Raw genomic sequence first — 25,920 nt, 5'->3', positions numbered from 1 at the left:
ATCATTGTCTGACTCCGTAATGGTTTCCCATTGAATACCTTATTCATCCCCTTATTCATCATATTCTTTCCTTTGTCTTTTACCGACATCTTTATATTCTTCAAATCATACTTCTCAAGATATGGCAACATCATACTGAATTAGAAAATTAATTTCTTGACATCAATGACAAAATAATAATATCAAGACAGTAAACATCCTTAATCAGTTATATCCATAATCATCAACAACCTTCTCAATATCCTTATGAAATGCCAACAATCTTTCATTATCTGTTATAATGCAATACTGCCAATAGAATACCAACAAGCTATTCTTTGAACTCTTTTGAAGTCCACTCTATTAAGAGCCTAGTCCAGTTAAAGACTTTTACAATAGGTTCTACTAGGAACCAATCCTTCTAGGGATCACCCCGTTAAGGGATGGTTAAATACTCGGTTAAAGGTTAGAACCCTGTTAAAGGTTACCTCACAAGAGGATTTGAAGAACTCATTGAATTGAGTCACCCTATTAAAGGATTTACACAATAGCCTATTAAAGCTACCCAGTTAAGGGATTTTTCCAACTGTTGAAATGGTTAGAAGTCAACAAGTAATACACTGATATGATAACAACACTCAATGTCGAGGCAGATCCACTTTAGCTCCTACTCTTCTACAATCACACTCTGCAGGTATCAACACACTTCTCCAGTCTGGCAAGAATCAAGTATCTCTTCAATTGGATACACACATAACATTTGCCAACAACTTTAAAATGAAAAACATCATCAACCTTATAGGAAACAGATAGGTCAGTAGCATAAACCCTAAACCCTAAACATTTAGGTTTAACAATTCAATCGGTTCAATCCTGACCGTTAATCACACTGCATTGAATACAATAGTCTTGAACAGATCTCAAGACATTCTCCAACATTCATTCTTTGCCACTTTAGGAAGCCGATAACCCATCATGCGCTCTCCACCATTTACAGAGACTTCGCACATTCTCGAGGTAGATAGGATCAATCTTAATGCAAGATCCTCAAGGAAATCCTTGATGCGCACAAGGCTGATGTGGCAACACTTATCTGGTCTTCATTACAATGCTAACTCATCACAAGATGTCATCGGTTGAATCACACAAGCTTGGAATGCATCAATTGGAAACCCTGAAGCTGAGACTACCAACTGGTAGTCATGCCAAACGAAACCCTAATACAAAACTTCCATTTACTGGTTCTCATTCCAACATGCTGGTTCACCTTGAACAAACATACCACTTCACTTTTTCTCATATACCAGTTTACATCATCTTACCAGTTCATACTTCAGCATATTGACATCAATGACAACATACAATATCATCATGTCATCATGCTCTGCACATATGCCAACACCGGTTGGTACCCTTATGGTTACAAGCGAGAAATTGACAAAGATAGATGTATCTACTCCAGTAAATCATACAAGGTACAAAAATATGATTGGAGGTTTGTTATATCTGACTTAGACTAGACCGGATATAATGAACATTGTTTGTATTGTATCAAGATATCAGAGTGATCCTAGAGAGAATCATGAGTGTGTAGTGAAAATGATTTTTAGGTATTTGCAAGGAATAACTGAGTATGGTTTGTGGTATCCTAAAGATGATGACTTTACACTATATGCAGATACAAATGTTGATTGGGCTAGAGATGTGGATGACTAGAAGATCACATCAGATGGAGATTTCTTTCTTGGAAAGAAACTTGTTTCATGGATCAACAAGAAGCAATCATGTACTTCTTTATCTACTACTGAATTGAGTATGTTGTTGCTACTAGTAACTATACACAAGTTTTATGGATGAAGCAAATGCTGAAGGATATAAGGATTGATTGCAATGAACTAGTAGTTATTCACTACGATAACTCTACTGCTATTGATATATCAAATAATCCGGTATTTCATTCTAAGAATAAGCACATTTCTATCAAGTATAATTTTCTGAAGGAGAAGGTGGAAGCATATGAAGTCAAATTGGTTTATGTGAACACTAAAGAGAAGATTGCAGATATCTTCACTAAACCTTTTCCTAAGGAATCATTTGAGTAATTCAGAGACAGATTGGGAGTTTTTGCCCCTCTGGTAGAGACTTGAGTGAAGCTTATTGGCATCAGTCTAGTATGCATTTATCAATGCTATCATTCATTCCAGATTGATGTGTTGATGCTACCACTCAGTGGGAGTAGTCAGCTGTGTGGTTCAGAGGTTTTCTTTGATGTTTATGTCATATTTCTGGCATTGATATCAAAGGGGGAGAGATATATGTGAGAAAAAGAGCTTTACAGTGATATCATTCTCAAGGGGAGTTTGGTTTTTGGTTCAAAACTTCATTGTCATATCATCATGGAGAGTTTGTTGGATGTCTTCCCTTGGGAGAGACTTGTTTGGCATTTTCTTGGCACTTGGATGTTTTTCACATCTAGTATTTCCATCAATGCCAAAGGGAAAGATTGTTGGCAATTTGGAGGAATTGATTATGTGTTGCATTGATATTTTGTCATTGATGTCAACACTAGTTGATTTGTTGTCTACCGACTTTTGGTAGAGTAGTTGGATTATGATAATTGATCTAGACACCATCTTTGGTATTCTCTGATTTGGTCCAGCTTGTGGTATTGGCTTGGATTGTTTATTAATGTGTTTCTAATGTGTATGTGTATCATATTCAATTGGTTTGGGATTTGATGATCTGGATCCTATCATTTGTTCTAGAAAGCCTTTTGGTCACCGGTAATGGTTTTACTAACAGTGCTTTGATGAAGATCTTTTGATGAATCCGATAAGTGGTGTTGGTGCGGCTTCAAGAAGTTTATCAGGATGCTCATGGTTATCATGTTCATGTTACATTTGATTGGTGGTATTTCATTTGGCTTATGGTGACCTATTTTATGTCTGGTGGTTATTCTGCTAGGCTATGGACCAGTTTGTGTAACATGTTGGTTGATGCTCCCGATGCGTCACCTGTTTGGATTATGTTGTTTCAGTCTTAGGCCGACTTGGTTTATCACTGGTTTGCAAGATTATATAATGGATCTATTGTATTATCTTTTAGGTGGCTGATCTAATTGTTTAGGTCTTGGGTTGGTATAAATATGATGTAAGATCTCTTTGTAGATCATGTGTTTATGGGATATAAGATTATCTATGTGCGAATAACATTGTAATCATATGTAGAGGTTTTGATCGATCATAGGTGATAAAATTGGGTTTGTGAAAGAGGTTTAAGACCTCTGGTATTGAGCTTAACCGGAACTGTACTCAGGCATAGGAGATGCTATTCTTGCAGTTCACTCATATTTTTGAATGGTAGTTTGGATTTATTTGTAGTCAATGAGGCTCCTTTTGTGATGAGCATTTTGCTCTAGGTAGTGTGCCTTCCAACATGTGCAAGCCCCTCTTATTGTAATCACATACTTGCTGTAGAAGTATCATCTGACTGTGGGTAGGCTTCCCACTGTGGTTTTTCCCTTTACCGAGTTTTCCATGTACAAATCTTGGTGTTATGTGTTATGGATGGTTGGTTAATTATTTTGTAATTTATGTTTATGCTTAACTGTTACATCTGCATTATGCCAAAAGGCTTTGCGAGCTTAAAGTATTATAATCTATTGACAACTGATTCACCCCACCCTCTTAGTTGTCCATTGGTTATCCTAACATGCAATACATCTTTTTGACTAAAACATCAAGAATTAGCGATCCCTCCTACCATTTAATGTTTTGTATAAATTCAACTTCATTTAACATTTTTCTTAGAAACTGATCCCCCACAACCTTGGCAATCAAGGTGTTGTTGGCATTTGATACTCTATTGGCTAGTTTCACTATGTTGTCATTGATGGCAACATGATTTTGGGTTCCGGCTTCATATGGTGTATCGGCAGGCACTTCACAGATTCTACACCGACAGCGGCACCGACACCAACATTGGTACCAGCACCGACAAGATAGAAGATTTCTTTGGTCACCGACAATGCTGGCTGACATGGTATGGTAAAGGTCATCGATATTGGAGGCCAACACATCTTGGATCCGACATCGACAACTTGTTTTAATGATTATTCATTTATATGACTGACATGTAAATATTATATTGTATATATCTTTGTAAGCCAACATAAGGCATACATTTGTATAGGGTACATAAGGGAGATTGATTAGACCATTTTGTAATAAGAATAAGGATAAGATAATAGGATGAATATATGAATGTGATGTAATGTGAAATATATCAGAGAGTCTATGTATGTGAGGAATTCATTGTAAGGGTTATTTCAGTGCTGAGGTTTAGGGTTTTAACAAGAACAAAAAAAGCTTAAACCGAAACTGTATTCTGGAATAGGGGATGCTATACTAAGTAGTTCATACTTCTCCAGATTGTTGTCTAGATTTTTATGTAGTCAGTGAGGCTCCTATTGTGATGAGTAGTGTGCTTTAGGTTGTAAGCCTTCTTGCAAGTGCAGGCCCATCATATATTGTAATATCTCTTCATATGGCCAATGAATTGATATTGTGGGTCACAAATCCCACCGTGGTTTTTCTTCTTTGAGGTTTTCCATGTATAAATCTGTGTGTACTGGTTCTAATTGATGTGTTTGGCTTATTGGTTGCATTACTTATTTCAATTCTATTTATACCGGTGTACTGGTTGGTGTATGAATGTTTTGTTAAGGCTAAAATCTACTATTATGGTATAACACTGATTCACCCCTCCTCTCAATGTTATTGGTTTTCAACAATTGGTATCAGAGCCTTGTGCCTCAGAGAAAGTTTAATAGCTTGAGGAAGATCCTAAAATCGAAATCATTGAATATGGCTTTGGAGAAGTAGCTTGAGATGGCACTTGAAGATTATGATGCTAAAAGATTGAAGAACTTAAAGCTACAAGATGAGTTGAATTCTACTAAAGAATTTATTCTCATCTTACAAGAGAGGCTATCATCTATTCAAGCTAGGAGGAAGGAACTTTTGCAAAATCAGGATGATGAAGAGAAAAATGCACTTAAAGAACAATGTCAGAAATTGAGTCAAGAGAACATGGTTATGAAGAATGGAATGCAAGCTATGACTATGCTGATGTCTAAGGAGATTAAGGATAGAAATAAAAAGGAAGAAAATATTGCTCTATCCCTGAAGAACAAATTTGAAGAATGTGGTAGGTTGGTTCATGAAAATGAGATGTTGAGGTCTGATTTGGTACAATCCTAGAGCAATGAGCAAGAGCTTGAGAGACAAATGTCAGTACTAAGAGATGACTTAACTGCTGCAAGTGAGTACAAACACAAATTCAAGATTAGCTCAACACACCTTGATGAGTTACTGAAGAGATAGAGGAAGGTTGGAGATTCCAGTGGACTTGGATTTGAGCAAGGATAGAGTTCTGGTAGTGCTAATGAAGATCAAAACCATAAGGCACCAGTAAGGCAATTCAATACTTATAAATTCAATGGTAGATGTTTTGTTTGCAATAGATTTGGTCACATGGATAGGCAATGTAGAAACAAAGAAAATCAGAACCTTGATTCTTCTCCCGGTAAATGTTCTAAATGCAATAAAATTGGTCATAAGACAAAAGATTATAGAATGAATTTAAAATGCTATGCTTGTGAAAAATTTGTACATATGGCTAATCAGTGCAGGTCAAGCAATTTCACCAGTTTTAGCAAGGCAATTAAAAAGAAAAATGTTACATGTTTTGCATGTAATGAAGTTGGACATACTGCTAAGTTCTATAGAAGTAGAAATCCACCACTTGACAATGGAGGATCAAATGATAAAGGCAAAGAGAAGGTTAGTGAAATCCGGCAATATCATACTCAGAGATGGGTCAAAAGGACTAAATAGAAATAATCAAATTGGAATGTCTCGGTTACCTATCCAATAGAAGAGGCTGCTCTTGCACCAAAAGTGAGCTCATTCAGTAACTAAGGAAGATTCCTTAGGGGTGGGTAAATTTCATGGAAGCTAATGCATATGCCCCTGGAGGAGATTTTGGAAGATGTTCCAGATATTGGAGAGGATTATCTGACATTGACATATTCAGAGTGAGATCCAGTATCTTTCACCAGTAGTCATTTATGTCAATGGAAGATTAGGGTTTTCTCGATGGATAAAAGGTCGATTACACTTCATTGTTAATCACCTAGCATTTAGAGTGATTTCAGAGCGATTTAGAGCGACTTAGTGCAATCAGAATCTATTAAGAGTGTTAGATGCAATGACAGTCCCAAAGACACTGAGAGGGGGGGTAAACCAGTGTCTAACCGGTTAATGGAATATTTAAACTTATTTACAACTTTTTAACTCAAATTAATGTATAGGCAAACAAGCAATAGTGCAATAAAGAGAAATAACAAAGACAACATAAATGCACACCATAACGCAAGATGTTTTGGTGAGGAAACCCGGTAAGGGAAAAACCTCGGTGTGATTTGTGACCCATAATTTTTACTCACTAGCCAATATGAATAAATATTACTTACAATAGGGGCTTGCACATGCAGGAAGGCCAACAGCCTAGAGCTCATTTCTCAATAGAAGAGTCTCACTGACTATAGAATGGATAATTAGATCCAAGACAATGTACTACTCAAATTAGCATCTACAATGCTTGATTTAGTATCGGTTTAAGCTCAGTCAAAAACCTTAACCAAAAACCTTACTGGTGAATGAAATTCACTCACATAACCTATCTACCTTATTACAAAATCCTTTCGCTATCTTTTACATAATATTCTTCTATTGCTCTTCTCTTTTCAAAAATGACCTATTAGATCTCATACATATATGAGTCTTTACAATACATCATGTCGACTTACAAATAATTAATTTTATTTACAATACAATTCACATAAATAAAAATTTGTCTCACGTCAGCCTGACTGCCAGTATACTTCGTTTCCAGTGTAATCTGGATGCCAATGAATGTGACTGCCGGTGTCGGTGCCTGCCAGTGTATGATATTTGTGATGTCGGTGAACTTGTACAACCTGTTACCAGCTGGTTTCCATAAATGATAACATCAACCATTCTCATTGAGTTTAGAATGCCAACAATCTCCCCCTTTGGCATTGATGGCAACACTCATGAGAAAAATCCAAAAACTGTTGTCCAAAACTGAAGTCCAAAATTTGATCCCAAAAAAGTGTGCTCCCCCTGAGCAAGTGATTTCTTCTGTGCATTTTTCTCCATACTACTCCCCCTTTGACATCAATGACAAAGGATGTCAAAAAGAATCAAAGAACACAAGAGTTCTATCTCATAGCCTGTAACCGGTTATGTACAAGTTGAAAAATGTCCACCAAAATTAGATTTAGGCTCTGCATGAATTTGTTGTTGTCAGAGATAATGGTTTCTGTCTACTAGATCATGTTGGTCAGGTAATGCATCTGTTGTTCTGGTGACCGTTCTCCTTGAATTGTTGCCTTTGATAGCTCAACCCACTGAGTTATAATATTGTCCAATCTAGGACCACACTTGTTTTTCATCTCCCGGGACTTCAACCATATCCTTGCTTTTTCTTTTCTTTTTCAACAAAAAATATATCCCAATTGTCCATAGTTTCATCAACTATCTCTTTTACTCTCCTAGCCATTAGACTAACCTGTCAGTGACCACTCACAAAAACTATCCGGTTGGCTTCAGCAATTAGTTCATAAATTTCTCTCTAGAATTTACAAGATGAACAACCAACAATGCCTCAACCTATATCATTTTATCTAGTTCCATTATTGACATTCTTTTTTCTTCTAATCTTATGTACAAGTCGTTAGGTAAATCATTTATAACCTCAATCAAAACTTTCTTGTAGATATCAAGATGCAAAATAATACCCTTTATAGTCTCCTTGTCAGAATCCTTGAGGGAATGATAATATTTATTTACATTATTGAGATTACCTTCTTGTGTTATTTCATTGATTAATTCCTCTAGTTTAAGGGTATCTAGTGCCTTAGTTTGTTTCTTCTTTGGGGTAAGTTTCTTCTTAGGCTCCCTTACATCTTGCTGCTTCTTCCTTAATGTCCTTGCCTTTTTAGGAGAAGGATAAGGTACCGGTGAGGGTTTCCTCTTCTTCCTTTCTACTCTTTTGAACTCGGCTTCCTTACCACTGTCTATATCCGAAGAAGTGACAACTGGTGAAACATGGGCTACCAGTTCCAGTCCTTCTAGTTCACTGGCTGGAATACTGCTTAAGTTCATCACATTTTCTTTTAATTCCTTAGCCATTTTGGATGCATCTCTGATGAATTTTTGTCTTATTTTTCTTTGATTCTGCATCGAAACAACACTCTTAATAGTCTCAACACTTCCAAAAAAATCTTTAGTTGGTTCCTTAGATGCATCAAGAAGTGTTTTAGCATATGCTTCAAGAATATTCAGATCAACTTCATAACCCATTTTTGTTATCCAAATAGTTCTAGGAGTAACAACTTCCATCCATGTTTCATCACGTTTGATTACAAAACATATTTTCTTGTCATAGTTATCTACGATACTCTATGGTATCCTTTCTCTGGCTTTCATCTTGGTTTGGAAGTTTTTGAAGTAGGTTTTTACCATATCATTACTATTAGCACCAATACCTGTAATAGCTTCCATGATATCTCTACCTATAGGGATGTCATATGAAAAGTCCTTATGACCAATGTTGGGTATCTCCTTTGTGAAGTAAAGCATTAAACATACAAGCAGATTCCCATAATGGATTGTTCCCTTCTTGTCACTCTTAATTTTTTTTCAGATTATCTATCAGCTCACCCTTAAGCCACTCACATATGTCAATTCTAGCATTTTTCTTGACCATCTCATATGCACTATGGATACATAAGCTAGAAACAGAGTTTAATCTATTTGCATGAGTCACTCTATAACCAAGTACCATGCTCACATATCTCACATTTGCATTAGTAATATCATTGACCCTAAGAGATTTGTTGTTAGATGTAGCTCCGATTAGATCCATAACACCCTTGTTAGGTATCTTCTTTGTTTTGTCAGGCCTAGTACCATTTGAGGGCAAACCAGTAACTGCCTTGATTGCTTCCTTGGTGATTTTAAAAATAGAATCTAGCCACATAAACTCTCCATGAACTCTGCTCAGTACAAGACTTACTACCTTATTCGGATATTCAAGAATGTTCAAAATTTCAACAAATCATAAGTCTCCTACAATCTTATGCTCCAGTTTAATCAGACCTTGTTCATCAGTGATAACATCCTTGTATATGTTCTTCAAATCGTCAGACCCTAAATTTTCTATGTTGTAGTGAATGTAAATCCTCGGGTCTTCAGCAAAAGCAACTACCTTCAGAATCTTAGAGAAGGCTCCAATGGAATCATCTTGCTTTACAATCTCAGGAATGATTTTAAATACAGGTCTAGGGCACTTAATATTCTCTACCACAGTAGGGTTTGCGATAAACTCAGCTACAGAAGATGAGGATGCCATTTCGAAAGATAAATACCTCTTACTTGAAATCTTTGAATGCCTGAAGAACACCTTGCTGCTTCACCTTTAGGATGCCTTTGCTCAATTTTGCACTCTCTAAATGCTTGGTGGTTTGAAATGAGGGTTTTCTGGTACTTTATAATAAAAAATGCTTCGTCAACTGCATTAAATGCTTGTCGGTTAAGTGCATTCTTAACATATCTTTTGATAAAGAAGAAGTGTGTATTCTTCCCATCAACCGAGGGTAAAATGCATGATTGTCAACTTGCTGCCATACCCCCTTAGGATGATTCCTTATTTAGATGAAGAATCTCCTACCGATAGAGGGTTACTCTATTCTACCGGTGGAGAGACAAATTCATCAACTCTCTAATCTCTCTTCTTAATCCACTATTTTGAAAATTCTTGCTTTATTTTGTTTACCTGTTCTTTTCCTTTCTCATTAGATCCTTGATTGTTTGCTGGTATAGTCTTGCTTCTACAAAATTTTGAAATATGCCCAATCTTGTAACATGCATAACAAGTTATATTATTCCTCTAAATAGATTTTCCATATCCTTGACCAGTTTGTGTTCTGCGGTGATTAGATAAATGTCCAAATCGACCACAAACATAGCATTTCACATTCATTCTGCAATTTTATGAGTTATGACAAATTTTATTGCATTTGGAACATTGACCGGTGGGTAAATTTGTATTCTAATTGTTTCTAAATCTGCATTGATTTTCTCTATGACCAAATTTATTTCAATTAAAACATTTCCCATTAAATTTATAAGCATTAGGTTGTCTTATCGGTTTACTATGATCTTGATTATTTGCAGTCCTGAAACTTTCTCCATGTTCAAATCCAAGTCCAACTGTCTCTCCATCAGGTTTTTGTCTTTTTAGCATGTCATCAAGTCTTTCTGAACTTTTCTTGAATTTTTCTTTGTGTTCATTTGTAGTGATCAACTCATTTTTTAGAATCCCAACTTGTCTTATAAGCTCCTCTTTATCATGTTGTATGTGAATCAGATTTGTCTTTAGCACATCAATTTCATGACAAAGTCTCAGATTTTCATTACCTCCATCATTAAGTCTCCTATTCAAGTCTTCTTCATTCTTCTTCCTATCTTCAATATCCTTACATAGCCTCATGGTCAGACCTTGCATTTCATTCCTCATATTACTGTTCTCTTGTCTCACCTTGTCTGCAATATCTCTATGAGTTTCCTTTTCATTATCATGTTTTTGCATTTTCTCATGAAGTTCCTTTCTCTTGTTTTGTGCTATAACCAAGTTCTACTGAAGTCCTTTAATGAATTCCTTAGCATTCCTCAGATCATCTTCAATTTTGATATTCTTCAAGTTTTCTACATCAAAATCTTCAAGAGCTCCTTCCAACTGTTTTCTCAAGCTCTCCATCAGTACATGTTTCAGAATCTTCCTCAAGCTATTAGGCTTTTGCAAATAGAGGACCAGGCTCTGATACCAATTGTTAGATGAAATGATAGTCCCAAAGACACCAAGAGGGGGTGTGAATCAGTGTCTAACTAGTTAATGGAATATTTAAACTTATTTGCAACTTTGTAACTCAAATTAATGTACCAACAAACAAGCAATAGTGCGGTAAAGAGAAATAACAGAAACAACATAAATGCACACCATAACACAAGATGTTTTGGTGAGGAAAATCGGTAAGGGAAAAACCTTGGTAGGATTTGTGACCCACAATATTTACTCACTGGCCAATATGAATAAATTTTACTTACAATAGGGGCCTGCACATGCAGGAAGGCCAATAGCCTAGAGCTCACTGCTCAATAGAAGAGTCTCACTGACTATAGAATGGATAATTAAATCCAAGATAATGTACTGCTCAAATTAGCATCTGCAATGCTTGATTCAGTGCCGGTTTAAGCTTAGTCAGAAATCTTAACCAAAAACCTTGCTGGTGAATGAAATTCACTCACATAACCTATCTGCCTTATTACAAAATCCTTTCACTATCTTTTACATAATATTCTTCTATTGCTCTTCTCTTTTCAAAAATGACCTATTAGATCTCATACACATATGAGTCTTTACAATACATCATGTCGGCTTACAAATAATTAATTTCATTTACAATACAATTCACATAAATAAAAATTTGTCTCATGTCGGCCTGACTGTTGGTGAATGTGTGTGCCGGTGTATGATGTTTGTGATGTCTGTGAACTTGTACAACCTGTTACCGGTTGGTTGCCATCAATGACAACATCAACCATTCTCATTGAGTGAAGAATGCCAACAAAGAGGCGATCAAATTTCTTCTTGAGCGATCACATCGACATCTGGAAGGATTTGTTAGAGGTTTTCATCATAAGCCATTCTAAAGGTATTTTTCTTGAATGATTGAATTAGGATCATCTTCTATTCCTATTTTTCATTGCAAATCTAACTATAGTAGAAGTTAAGGACCTCCCTAGGCCAATTTTCAAATGGTATTCACATGTGGCTACCAAGGAAGATTCGGTTGGAGTGTTTTCTCGCATTCTAGAGGGAGTGGTATATGTAGAAAATGTTAGGGCCTATATTCATTGTCATATAGAGGACTTAGGCACTTCAGAGATCAAAGGGATGTATATGAATGAACTCATGGGAGAATCTGGTAAAATCAAACCAGCATATAAAAACATTGAAGATCTAGGGTTTACTAATATTCTGGATATTCAGGAGTTGGAGGATGAAATAATCAGATATGTACTAAGCATAGTACATGGGGAATTCATATGGCTGGAATGACCCTACAAAATCACCAAGGAAGCCATCTGGGCAATTACTGGCTTGTCATTGATAGTACCACATCTGGATAAGAAAGTATCAAATGACTTCGTAAGGAAGATCACCGACGCCACATCAGACAAGAGATTGATGAAAGTGAGCACCATCACTGACATCAACTTTGGTAGCATGATCATAGGCTACAAGGTAACTTAGTCTAACCTACTGAATTCAGTTTTCAGTTCATGTATTTTGGCTGCATATAGGATGATGAGAGAAAATATCAAGTTAGATATTTGTGACTGGATGCTTGAGGAGTTATTGATCAATTTAGGGAAGATTAAAGGTGAGAAGAAGGGCACCTTCCCATATGGAAATTTGTTGGTTTTCTTTATGTTATACTTTTTAAATGATACTCCAGGTTCTGGAAGGAAGCAATGGGATTTTGACATCCTGATAGGAAGACAACTAAAACAATCAATTGCTGCATTGGGAAGTATTAGTTATGATAAGGTATGGGGTTACTTCAAAGCTTTTCAGAAATCGATGAGGTCTAGAATAAGAGTACCTGAGCATATAGTAGAGAAATACTCTACCGACATATGTTTCATGGTCAAGAAAGATGAGACCCTCAAGGAGTTAATCAAGCCCCATAAGATTTAGATAGTTGAAATGTGCTATGAGGTGGATGCATTAATTCTTGATTCATATGCAAAAATTCTACTTGATGCAGATATATTTGAAGTAGAAAAACCTTGTGGAACAACACAACGAAAGACTCTTGAGTTTGAAACTGAGTTCAACTGAAAGAAGAGGGAAAAATAAGAAGGTAAGGCAAGCAAGTTTATACAAGAAGTTTCAAAGGACATTAAGGAACTCATTGATGTTGTCCTGGAGAAAGGGAGAAAGAGGAAGGATCCAGTAGTTTACATTGAACCTATGATTGTTGATTTTGAGTCTAAAGATGACACACAATTAGCTTTAAAAAGGGTTGTGAGGAAGAAACTAGAAGAACCTAAAATGGAAGCAAAGAAACAACCGGTTAGGAAGGTCACCATCAAATTACCATCATAGAAGTAGGCACCTAAGGCCACACCATTAGCTACATCCGATACTACCAGAAGGAGGAAGAAAAGTGACATTGATTTGGCACTAGAGACTAGTAATGTAACAATTATACCACCCATGACTTGTGTTGAAATTTTTGATGAAATTACTAAGGATGGGATGCTAAAAAATGTTAAGTCTTATTATGATATATTTAAAGTTGATGAATAGAGAGAGGTAGAGAAAACAATTCTTCTATAGTTAGATATCTATAAGAAAGCATTAATTGAAATAGAAAATCAAATACTGACAGAGCTATACAACATGTTAGATGATAGAAGGTTATCTACAATGTAAACATGCAAGAAATTTTAGCTATATGTGTTGCTATAACTCCAGATGAAATGGAGAAGACAATAGAGGCTGCAGATAGGAAGGTATTCAATAGCAAACATAGAATAACTAGCCTTATGTTGGGAAGGATGAATGAGATAATAAAGGAAACATAGAAGGCTTGGATAAATTATTTGGGAGAGAATAGAGGATTCTTCACTTCACTAGAGACAAAGACTGATACTTTAGATACACCAGTTGAAGGGAAAGATAAAGGAATCATGGGTACTCCACCCTCAGTTTTGAAGAATATAAAGATAGTGAAAATTGAGCCACCGGTTAACACAAATGTACAGAAAAATATAGAGACACTGGTTAATGCTGAGAACATTGTACAAGATACTGTTCCTAGAGAGGAACCAACAATTGCACAAACTGCACCAAGTGGCGAAGCCACTGGTGCAAGTGAGGAGGCAATAAAAGCTAGATCACCAGAGAAAACAAGGGAATCTGATAGGGAACTAGTTGTTGGCACATCATTATTGACAATTGACACTTCTCTAGTGGAAAATAAAAACATCACAGAGATGAGTCCCATGGAACTAATGATGATGGCTACTCAGAAACTAATGAAGCAAGGAATTACAAATAAAGGGATTATAGATCAATCCATAACTGATTTGCACAGATTGGTCTCAAAATGTAAGATTAAGAATGAAGCGAGTCCTTCCAACAAGCTTAAGGTATTAATAGAGAACATCTCTAAATATTTTTAATCATTACAGGAATTCTCTAACCGGAAAGCACTTTAAAAATTCACTTTGGCTAAGTGAGTGATGCAGAGCATCATGAAAAACCAACCAAGAACCCCAAATCAACCCTTGGAGTCCCAATCCTAGGGTGCTCAATGACCCAAAATAATCATCAATCTGCAACCTTGATATGTTTGAGGCATCTAACAAGATTACTATCAACCAACCAATCCAATATCAAATCTTTCATATCATTTATAACCCTTTAAACATTATTCAAGACCCAAACAATGCATTATGCTAGACTAGTTAATGACAGTCTGATAGACCTGTACTCTGTTATTAATAACTTTCAAACCCGACAATATTGTGAATATCTCTTCAGCGAGGTAGTAGAAAACTAGGTTTATATAAACAAATCCAAAATTGAGAGCAATCCAACAGTGGAGTTAAGAGTTATGGTCTCTGCACCAAGACCGTTTTGACTGTTACAAAAAACAAGAAATCTTCATTCCGAGTCCACCTAGGGCATCAAATATCTCATAAATACTTAACCAATCACATTGATACTGAATTCATTTGAAAGATAATTCAACCCTCTATCAAACACCAAAGTTACAACAATATCCAATGGTGCAATCAAAAGATTTTAGTGAAACTCTCCACAAACCCCAATTTGGAGGGTTTTTTGATAGTTTTCACCAAAACTTGCATAACTTGCTTCAAAGTGATTGAAATTAAATGAAACCAAAGGGAAAAAAAATTTAACTCATTCCATTATCATATCCAATATATTTCCAATAGAGACAAATGATTTTTCATAAAGAAAAATGTGAATGATCAGACTGCAATACCCAAAAAATAATGTGGAGTGTGTAAAAACTTCAAATGTTATTCATTTCCTTCCTCCAATCATACACACCCCCTTGGGATTCGAGAAAATGATGAATTTTTTAACCTCAAAACATCCATATGGTAGTTACAACTGCCCAAGACCAATTACATCCTTGGTTTGCAACTTTTAGAACATGGTTTGTTGCTTGACAACACTTTACATTATTGACAACTTTCACGTTTTAGAAAAAATGACCTTTAAACTTCACTTAGACACTTTGAACACCTTATAATGGACTCAAAACAACCTTTTACATCATTGTTACCCTTTCATGACTCTTTTACACAATATTGACCTCCTTGACCATATTATGACCCAATTAATCAACTTGAGAGACTTGTTACAAATGGGTGACATTGCCTTAAAAAATGAATCATCATGCCTTGGATTACATCCAAATGACCTTAAAGACAATCATAGCCTCAAAACCTTATGAAATTACTCATGACATGACTGTTGACAAGGTTCTCCTGCACCAGTGAGACACTTTTGATCAGATCATTGAGAGAGAGAAAAAAAAGATTGAGGAGAAGATAACTTTGATAGAAAATTCTTTGAAACAAGTTACTAACATATATAGGGTATGTTGCAATATAGAGATACTTACAACAAAAGTAGATGAAAAGATAAAAGAGATATAGGACAAAATTGCTAGTATTGCTAACTCTTTTGATGGACTAACTTCATTGACCACATCTATTTATGGACAAATTTTGACCGTGGAGAATCAAATTTATTCTCTTAAATTTGAAGGAGATAAGATCATTTGAAGAGCCAAAAGTCACAGAGGTTTTTTGTGTCCAAGATTGGATTCACTTGGTGTACATAAGAAGGAATGCATGGATATGCTTGGTAAGCCCACACTGGCAGAAGTCACTGAGAAAGAATCACTTGCATATTTACTAAGTTGACTTGTATCTATCTCTGACACATTCAAAACCGCCTGGGATACTTATGTAGAGTTATTAGAGAAACATTACCCGGAAATCTTGAAATTGGTCAAGCTCCGGTAAGAAATTTTTGGAGGTATTCAGTGTATAATTATTATTCTTTGACATTATTTTTACAATTTTTTGGGCATTGATGTCAAAGGGGGAGTAGTATAGATATGAAAAAGGATTGCAAGGGTTGCATACATTAGGGTGAGTTACAGAGTTTTTGGAATTTTGGAGTTTTGGAGAATTTTGCATATCTAGCTTAGGGGGAGCAGGACAGGATGAAACCGACAGTTGAAACCATGACCATTTTTCATATGAGTGTTGCCATCAATGCCAAAGGGGGAGATTGTTGGAAATTGACACTCTATTGGTTGGTTTCACTATGTTGTCATTGATGGCAACATGATTTTGGGTTCTGGCTTCATATGGTGTACCGATAGGCACTTCACAGACTCTACACTAGCACCGACACCGACATGATAGAAGATTTCTTTGGTCATCGGCAATGCAGGCTGACATGGTATGGTAAAGGTCATTGGTATTAGAGGCCAACACATCTTGGATCTAGCATCGGGAACTTGTTTTAATGCTTATTCATTAATATGGCCAACATGTAAATATGATATTGTATATATCTTTGTAAGCCGACATAAGACATACATTTGTATAGGGTATATAGGGGAGATTGATTAGATCATTTTGTAATAAGAATAAGGATAAGATGATTGAATGGATAAATGGAGGTAATACAATGCAAAATATATCAGAGAGACTATGTATGTGAGGAATTCATTGTAAGGATTATTCTGGTACTGAGGTTTAGGGTTTTAACCAGAATAGATAGAGCTTAAACCGGAAATGTATTATGGCATAGGAGATGCTATACTAAGCAGTTCATACTTCTCCATATTGTTGTCTAGATTGTTATGTAGTTAGTGAGGCTCTTGTAGACACCTAAAATTAATATTTAATTAATTTAAGACTATGAACATAATTAATTGACTTAATTGTGTTATCCTCATTCCTCTTAGAATCAATTAAATCTAATTTAATTAGTATTGTCACTATTGTCCAATAATTAATATTAATTATTTCCCTACTCTTCCAAAGTCCCCTCCAATAATTATTTCCTCTAAACCCACTCAGTTGATTAATTCTAATTAATTAACCTAGTCATGTGATTCCTACAAATCACTCTTTCCTAATCCCACTCAACCTAATTAATCCTTCTAAAATCTCTCATAATCATGCTTATCATTATCCCTCAATTTTTAATTCCCACTCATGTCACATCAGCATTGATTCTGTCAAAGAAATTCAAATTTATTTGGATCCCTCAATGCATCCTTATTTTGGAATTTTTAATTCCTCATATTTGAAATTCAAATTTCTCCCCCCTTTTTCCCAAGGAATTTTATATTCCTATTTATTTTCCCAAGGCACCCTTGATCCATGCCTTCTATTTAAAATCAATCTCAACTCTTCATAATCAAATCAATCTTGGCCCTCCATTGGCCTCATCCAATCTATAAATTGGAGCCTATTCTCCTCACAAATAATCCACTTCTCATGCATTGTCATGCTGCCTATTTCTTCTCTCATCCTCTTCATAATCCTCTATCAAATCCATGCATCCTTAATCTTTCAATCCAAATCCAATCCAACAATCCACTTACCTTGTTGAGCATTTGGAGAGAATTCCACATCCATCAAGAAGGAGCCCATCCAATCAAGTTGAAGAGAGGCACTAGTCAACTTCACCGAAGGCTCAATCCGAGGGAGAGGTAAAATAGAAAAGGTATAAAATTTTCTTTTGATGTTTTATGGTTTTCTTGTTTATTTCATTGTCATTTTGATCATTTGACCTTTCATCCCGTTTTTCCCCTCTTCATTCTGGCATGCCCGACGGGACCCACATCCTGAATTTAACAAAAAATGGAGCTTTTTGTGAAGGTTTCTCACAGGTTCATGCTTCAATGCGAGCGCATGCACATTGGCGTGATCGTTTTCTAGATCAGCATGACCATCTACTAATCAGCACGACTGTCTCGGCTTCAGCGCACCTACATCAAAATTCAAAATTTTTCTGGCACCTCACTGTTCTTCAGCGTGACCACCACACAAATTCATCTATCTCTTCTTCTTCATTCTTCTATTTTCTCACTTCTATCTCTTGTCAATTATCGCTTCAGCATGACCGCTCTGCGATTAGCATGAGCGTTTTGTTAAAAATTTAAATTTGAATTTTTGGGTGCTAACTCTAGTTGTTTTGACGCAAGCGCGCGCATCAACGCGAGCGCCTACTAATCAACACAACTGTAATTTTTTCTGTTTCTATTCTCTACTTTGTTTAATATTAATATTTTGTCTGTTAGCGTGACCGATCATGCATTAGCATGATTGTCTGCTAATCAGCGCGCACGTAGGAATAAATCAAAATTTATTCTATTTTTTTGCCATATCTTCTTTATCTTCACTCTGTTTTTCTCCAAACTTCACTAAATCCCCCACAATTTCATTTTGTACATTTCCTTCCTTGAGGGCCTTATCCCAAATTCCACTTTGTGAAGCCTGAAATCCCACATCTCTTTGTTTTTAGGGTTTCCCATAACTTCATCCAGTTTTATCCAATCACCTCCAAATTTTGCCATATTATCTATCTCCAATTTTTACTTCTTTGTCCCTCTAGGACAAATTTTTCCATTCCTTCACCTCACCTCTAAAATCCCCATTTTATGCTTGCCTATCCCTTAGAAAGTGTCAAAAACCTAGTCAAACCCCATTTACCCATCAAAATTTCCTCCAAATCCACATTTGTCTCTAGAAGAAAAGTTTTCATTCTTGTTTTTCTACTCATTCCCAAAAATAAAATAAAAAATATTTTTGTCATTCTATTGTCTTTTGCAGGACACTTGTTGAAGACTTCATTTTTAAACTACTAATCAAGTGGTTTTGCAGGTTGCCTAGGAGGTTCAAGCAAACATTGTGTCTTTTTTTTCTAACTAGGCACTTCGATCTAATTAGAGGATAAATGAACCATTGCCTTTTGTGTTTTGTGAAAAGCGTAAAGGTAGGAGAGTATGCTCTCATCTAGCTAGACGGTCAGAAATCCAGACCCTCCAAGTTTTTCATGTTTGTTGCATGCTTACCCCTAGCGGGCCTGCCCTCCCAACTTTCTCTTTGAGAAGGTAAAAGGGGAATGACCCAAGTGAGTACACCCGGACCTGGGGTTCCCAACTCACTATAATAAATAGGCCATTGATGACGAAAGGGTCAATGGTTGGGGCTATATGAGAGTTCACTCTCACATTGGGTGCTTAGTAGGATTCTAGAGATCTCAATCATGCTTGCATGACTACTAATTTCTTGCTGCTTCATTGGGCTATAGGCCTCAATTGCGCTTGCACAACTATGAAGGGTATCTTTTAATAGGAAGCCATACTAAACACCTTGTGCATAGTGGCCAAAAACCTTCTAGTCATTGGTGCAGGAGGTCGGACATCCAAAGCCACCCATATTTTTATAGCCCTTAGTAGAGACACAAAGTTCACCTTGAAGAGTTTTCATGGGAATTGATGCTTGGCTGCCCTGAAGAAGTCAATGCCATGGAGGGGAGCTAGTGGGGTCAAGCATCTAAGTGTCCACTCTGGGTAAGCGTAGCTGGGAAACCAATTGGGATCCATTGACTATTGTCCTTACCCGCCATAGGATATGTTGTGAAGGAGCATGTGTGTCTTTTGAGTCTAACTTCTTTTGACCATTGTGTTTTCTTTACTTGACATCTCTTTCGAAGTCCATCGCCCGCAACCAATCAATCATCCCTCTTTCCAAATTCCATCTTGTCATTATCAAATATTTAATCCATTTCTATCTATCCAAGAAATTCTCCAATCCCCAATCCACTTTCATCCATTCAAACAATCATCCTTCCTCGACTAATATTCATTCTTCCTCTAATCCAATGAAACCTTCAAAATTCCAATCAATCAAATCCATCAATCTTCCTAATCTAGCTATCCAATCCAACCAATCAACCAATCTAATCCAATCCAATCCAATCAAATCAAATCAAATCAAATCCAACCTAATCCAATCCAATTCAATCCAATCTAATCCAATCCAATCAAATCAAATCAAATCAAATCAAATCCAACCTAATCCAATCCAATCCAATCCAATCCAATCCAATCCAATCAAATCCAATCAAATCAAATACAACCTGATCCAATCCAATTCAATCCAATCCATTCAATCAATCAACCAATCCAGTCAAATCAAGTCCTAATCCAAGGACCAATCCAATCAAGCCAAGTCCTCATCCAAGGACCAATCCAATTGATCCAATTCCATTCCAAATCAAATCCAATCCAAATATAATAAAATCTAATCCATCATCATTGCAAGCCAAGTCCTAATCCTCATCTTCATTTAACATCATCTTCATAATATTTCCCCTCCAAAACATATTCATCCAATTCCAATTTAATCCTTCACTCTCAACATGACCACCCAAAATTTCAAATCTTGGTATGAGAAGATGCTCATGGAAATTCATGAGCCTTCCTACCAAGTTAATCCTATAATCTCCCACTCACCTATCATACCTTCATCCATCCCATCTCAACACATTACACCCAATCCCAAACTATACCATATCTCTTATCCTTCCTCTACCTTCAACAAAGGGAAATCCATCTTATTCCCCATCCATATCTCCATCTTATTCCCCATCCATATCTCCATATTATCCCTCATCCATATACTCCTCTAATCCAATATGTATACCTCCATCTCCCCCTCCATCTACATCCCAATACCCATCCTTTCACAACACATTCATAACCTCTACTCCCCATCCAAATCCTTTACTCCATAGTCCTCCAATCATTAATCATAATTCCCCAATCCATTATCCTAATCCTCCATCCCATCCCAATCCTCCATCCAATCCCAATTCTCCATCTAATCCTAATCCTACAAAATCCATATTGTCTATATCCTCGAGATCCATCATCCATAATCTTGTCCAAGACATGCTAGCAAAGGAGACAAAATCCTCACCTCAAAGCAAAGTGGCCAAGTCTCCTCAAGTCCTCCATCCACCCCAATTACCTCCATTTCAAAACAAATCCCAATCCCCCACACTTCATGATACCATCATTCCTCCATCCACCTAAGTTGAAGCTTCCATATCCTCCTCCATCACACAATCCCCACAACTCCAAACATGCCAAAATCTTGTTCCAAAGCATGCTAGCATAGAATCCTCTCCATCTCATGATGCATCTCCCTCTACTCCATCTAATGATGGCATTCCCTCCACTTCCTCTCATGATCATATGATTCCTCTATCCAACCCTCTCCCTCCATCACATGATCCAATCACTCGTCCCACTCCATCTCATGATACCCTTCCTATTCAAGATCAAAGTATCCCTTCATCTCCATGTCATGATCCCAATCCATCTAAAGATCCTAATCTTCCTTCCACATCTCATCCCCCTCAAAAGGGACTCGCATCTTGTTTCTGAAATAATAAGGGTCCTCAAGATAATGCTCAAGATGTTGGTACATTCTCTATTCCTCCTAAATCCAATTTTCCCTCATACAAATCAAAATCTCGTTATCCCTCATCTTCCGCATCCATTTTGGGACCCTATGTTCCAAAGTTAAACCCTTCATTCCTTCCATTCATTTTGGGCCCCTATGTTCCGATGCTCAATCCTCCATCCCTTCCATCCATATTGGCTCCTTACATCCCTCCATCCACCACTTTATCACCTCAAATAATCCCTAAGCAAGATCAACAAAGGCACACATCCTTGGATGCCTCCCAACACTCTCTTTCCACCATCCCATCCATAAAATCCATCAATCCTTCATCCTCATGCACCCATCCCATTGCTATTAGAAGCAATTTGGATGCCCAATCTAAAAATGATAAAGCTCAAAATCCACAAAAATCAAAGGATCAACATGTCCCCTCAAAACGACATGCTCAAAAGAAAAATGTGATTTGAAAGAAAGAAAAATCAAAAAGGCCACAAAGGGCCCAAAAGAAAAAAAATAAAAACTATGTGGATTCCCACAGAAGTAATGCATCCCAAAGAAAAGTCAAAATTGGCATCCAAACTTGCTAATCCAAAAGCTCCATCCATTCATAAGTCCTCCAATCCTCCATGTAACACTCCTTCATCTTCAAAATCCATTTTGGGTCCTTATGTCCCGAAATCCACCATCCCAACTCGATCATCCCCTTCCTCTATTTTGGGTCCTCATTTCCCAAAATCCACACGCTATCCCCCATCTAATCCAAAGCACTCTCCTCCACTACTCCACCACCCTTCAAGGTGTGTGCCAATGTTGATCTTCAACAAATTCTTCAAAACCCCATCCATTATCCACCATCCACTTTTCACAATCCCCTTCCATTATTCCAATCCTTTCCAAATCCTTATCTTCCATCTCCTATCCATTTCATCTCCCCAATTATTGATGCCAACATCTATGAGCATACCTCCACTCCAAAGAAATACTAAGGGATACCAACTATGGAACTAGATGCTTGAGTCCTCCCTTCCTCTTTCATGAAATCACTATCTTTCATATCCACTCATACTCATCTATATCCATCCAAACTATTCTAAAAATTCAAAAATTCAAAAAAAAAAAAAACAATCAAGAAAAGTGCAAAAAAAAAAAATTTAAGAAAAAAGTAAAGAAAAATCATTTCATCCAATGGTGAAAACTGCTTCCTGTGGTGCCTTGGTTAAGTACCATAATGAAAAATTGGCAAACAAGCATCATGTGTAATCCCCTCATCCCCTTGCACTCTACACTTGGGGGAAAGCTTCATCCACACAATCCTCCCATCCATCTACATCATAGCTAAGTCCATTCTCCTTTCCTATCTTTGATATTGACTATCCTATCCATATCCTCCATCTCATATCCCTCATCCTATCAAATGGAATCCCCCATTCCTATCTTTCGTCTTGATCAGATAGAGGCAAAATAATGTATATGCATGCATGCTTTGGAGCATTCAAGCCTTAATCCTCTACCATCCATATCCATTACACATTATCTTTCAAACTCATACATCTTTATCCACCATCCGTGTATCCTTAATTCCACTACCTCTAGTGTGGGGCATTGCACTCCTTTGTAGCATAGTCCCTGGGTCTCCATCATCTTACCCTCCATCCTTTATTCCTCTATTTCCTATCGATATCCATCCACTTGATCCATCTATCCAAACAATAACTCCCTCCTTCCATTAGTCCATCCTCTTACCAACCCTTGGTTCTCCCTTGTCATTGGTTCCATTCAGTCAAATCCTATCCACCAATCCACCCCATCCAATCCAATTTCTAATCCAATCCTAAATTATCCAATCATATTCTCCATCTCTTCCAATTTAATCAATAATCCCATCCCCAATCCAATCCTACTCAATCATCCATCCCCTTTTTTTTCATTCGATCTAATCATTTATCCTTCTTCCAATCCTATCTAATCCATCAAATTTAGCTTTCCCCATCTACTCGAGCTCGCACTGATTTGTGCCTAATCCAAGCACCCATCCATACTATGCTAATCAAATCCAAGTGGCAATCTTCTCATCTGCAGACCGCGTGCATCCAACTTGTCTTTTGTCATCCATCAATCTATTCATCACCTGCCCATCGGGATGTATCCATCCCTAGTCCGACAGTTTATCCAAATCCATTTCCTACTCTTGGCAAGAGATGTCAGTTGGTCATGTGCATATTGTTTGCATGCTTGATATTTTCACTTTGTTTTCATCTTGTGTCCTAGGACTATACTTGTTCAGGACTGCCTTGATCATCCTATATCTTGGTATGTCTTGGCTGGTGTATAATGAGGCATAGTTTTCATGGCATGGTGTGTTTGAGGGTCTTCCTTGTACTAACCGACAACCCTGCATTAGTGATTATCAACACTTGCATGATCGTGTGCAAGGCATTCTTGTTTGACTGAGCGTCAGTCCATGCCTCATATCTTCATATCATCATGGTTATTATAACCAATGGTGTAGATTATCCATGGCAATATTAAATCTAGGTTTTCTCTCTATACTTGCTCAACAAGAAATCCAATCCATTTATCATTTCTTTGTCTCATTTCATTCACAACACTCTAACCCATCCTACTTCCCACTTTCATTATCTTCATCCTTTCATCACTTATTCTTCTAATTCCTTTTCGAGACCACACCCGTGTTCTTAAAAAATGCATGTCCCCTCGAGGGGGCATACCACTGCTTCCTCGTCATCCTTACTCCTCATCATTCTTCCTCATCTCATGATTGGGGCATCGTGCTACTAGTCCTTATCCTTTACTTCATCTCATGACTAGGGCATCATGCTACTAGTCTTTATCCTTTTCTTCCACTATGTTTTATTCTTCTTTGATATAACATCATTTCACGATGCTATATCAAAGAGGGGCAAAATGTAGACACCTAAAATTAATATTTAATTAATTTAAGCCTATCAACATAATTAATTGACTTAATTGTGTTATCCTCATTCCTCTCAGAATCAGTTAAATCTAATTTAATTAATCCTGTCACTATTGTCCAATAATTAATTTATCAAATTAATTATTCCTCTATTCTTCCAAAGTCCCCTCCAATAATTATTTCCTCTAAACCCACTCAGTTGATTAATTCTAATTAATTAACCTAGTCATGTGATTCCTACAAATCACTTTTTCCTAATCCCACTCAACCTAATTAATCCTTCTAGAATCTCTCACAACCATTCTTATCATTATCCCTCAATTTTTAATTCCCACTCATGTCGCATCAACATTAAGTATCTCAAAGAAATTCAGATTTCTTTGAATCCCTCAATGCATCCTTATTTTGGAATTTTTAATTCCTCATATTTGAAATTCAAATTTCTCCCCCCTTTTTCCCAAGGAATTTTATATTCCTGTTTATTTTCCCAAGGCACCCTTGATCCATGCCATTTATCTAAAATCAATCTCAACCCTTCATAATCAAATCAATCTTGGCCCTCCATTGGCCTCATCCAATCTATAAATTGGAGCCTATTCTCCTCATAAATAATCCACTTCTCATGCATTGTCATGCTACCTATTTCTTCTCTCATCCTCTTCATAATCCTCTATCAAATCCATGCATCTTTAACCTTTCAAACCAAATCCAATCCAACAATCCACTCACCTTATCGAGCATTTGGAGAGCATTCCACATTCGTCAAGAAGGAGCCCATCCAATCAAGTTGAAGAGAGGCGCTATTCAACTTCACCGAAGGCTCAATTCGAGGGAGAGGTAAAATAGCAAAGGTATAAAATGATCTTTTGATGTTTTATGGTTTTCTTGTTTATTTCATTGTCATTTTGATCATTTGACCTTTCATTCCATTTTCCCCCTCTTCAGCTCCTATTGTGATGAGTAGTGTTCTCTAGGCTGTAAGCCTTCTTGCAAGTGCAGGCCCATCATATATTGTTATATCTCTTCATATGGCTAGTGAATTGATATTGTGGGTCACAAATCCCATCGTGGTTTTTCCTCTTTGAGGTTTTCCATGCATAAATATGTGTGTTATGGTTCTCATTTATGTGTTTGGCTTATTGGTTGCATTACTTCTTTCAATTCTGATACATCGGTTGGTGTATGAATGTTTTGTTAAGGCTAAAATCTACTATTCCAGTATAACACTGATTCATCCCC

Source organism: Cryptomeria japonica, chromosome 10 (assembly GCF_030272615.1).
Source record: "Cryptomeria japonica chromosome 10, Sugi_1.0, whole genome shotgun sequence".
Lineage (NCBI taxonomy): Eukaryota > Viridiplantae > Streptophyta > Pinopsida > Cupressales > Cupressaceae > Cryptomeria > Cryptomeria japonica.
Note: the sequence above shows the minus strand (reverse complement) of the source record.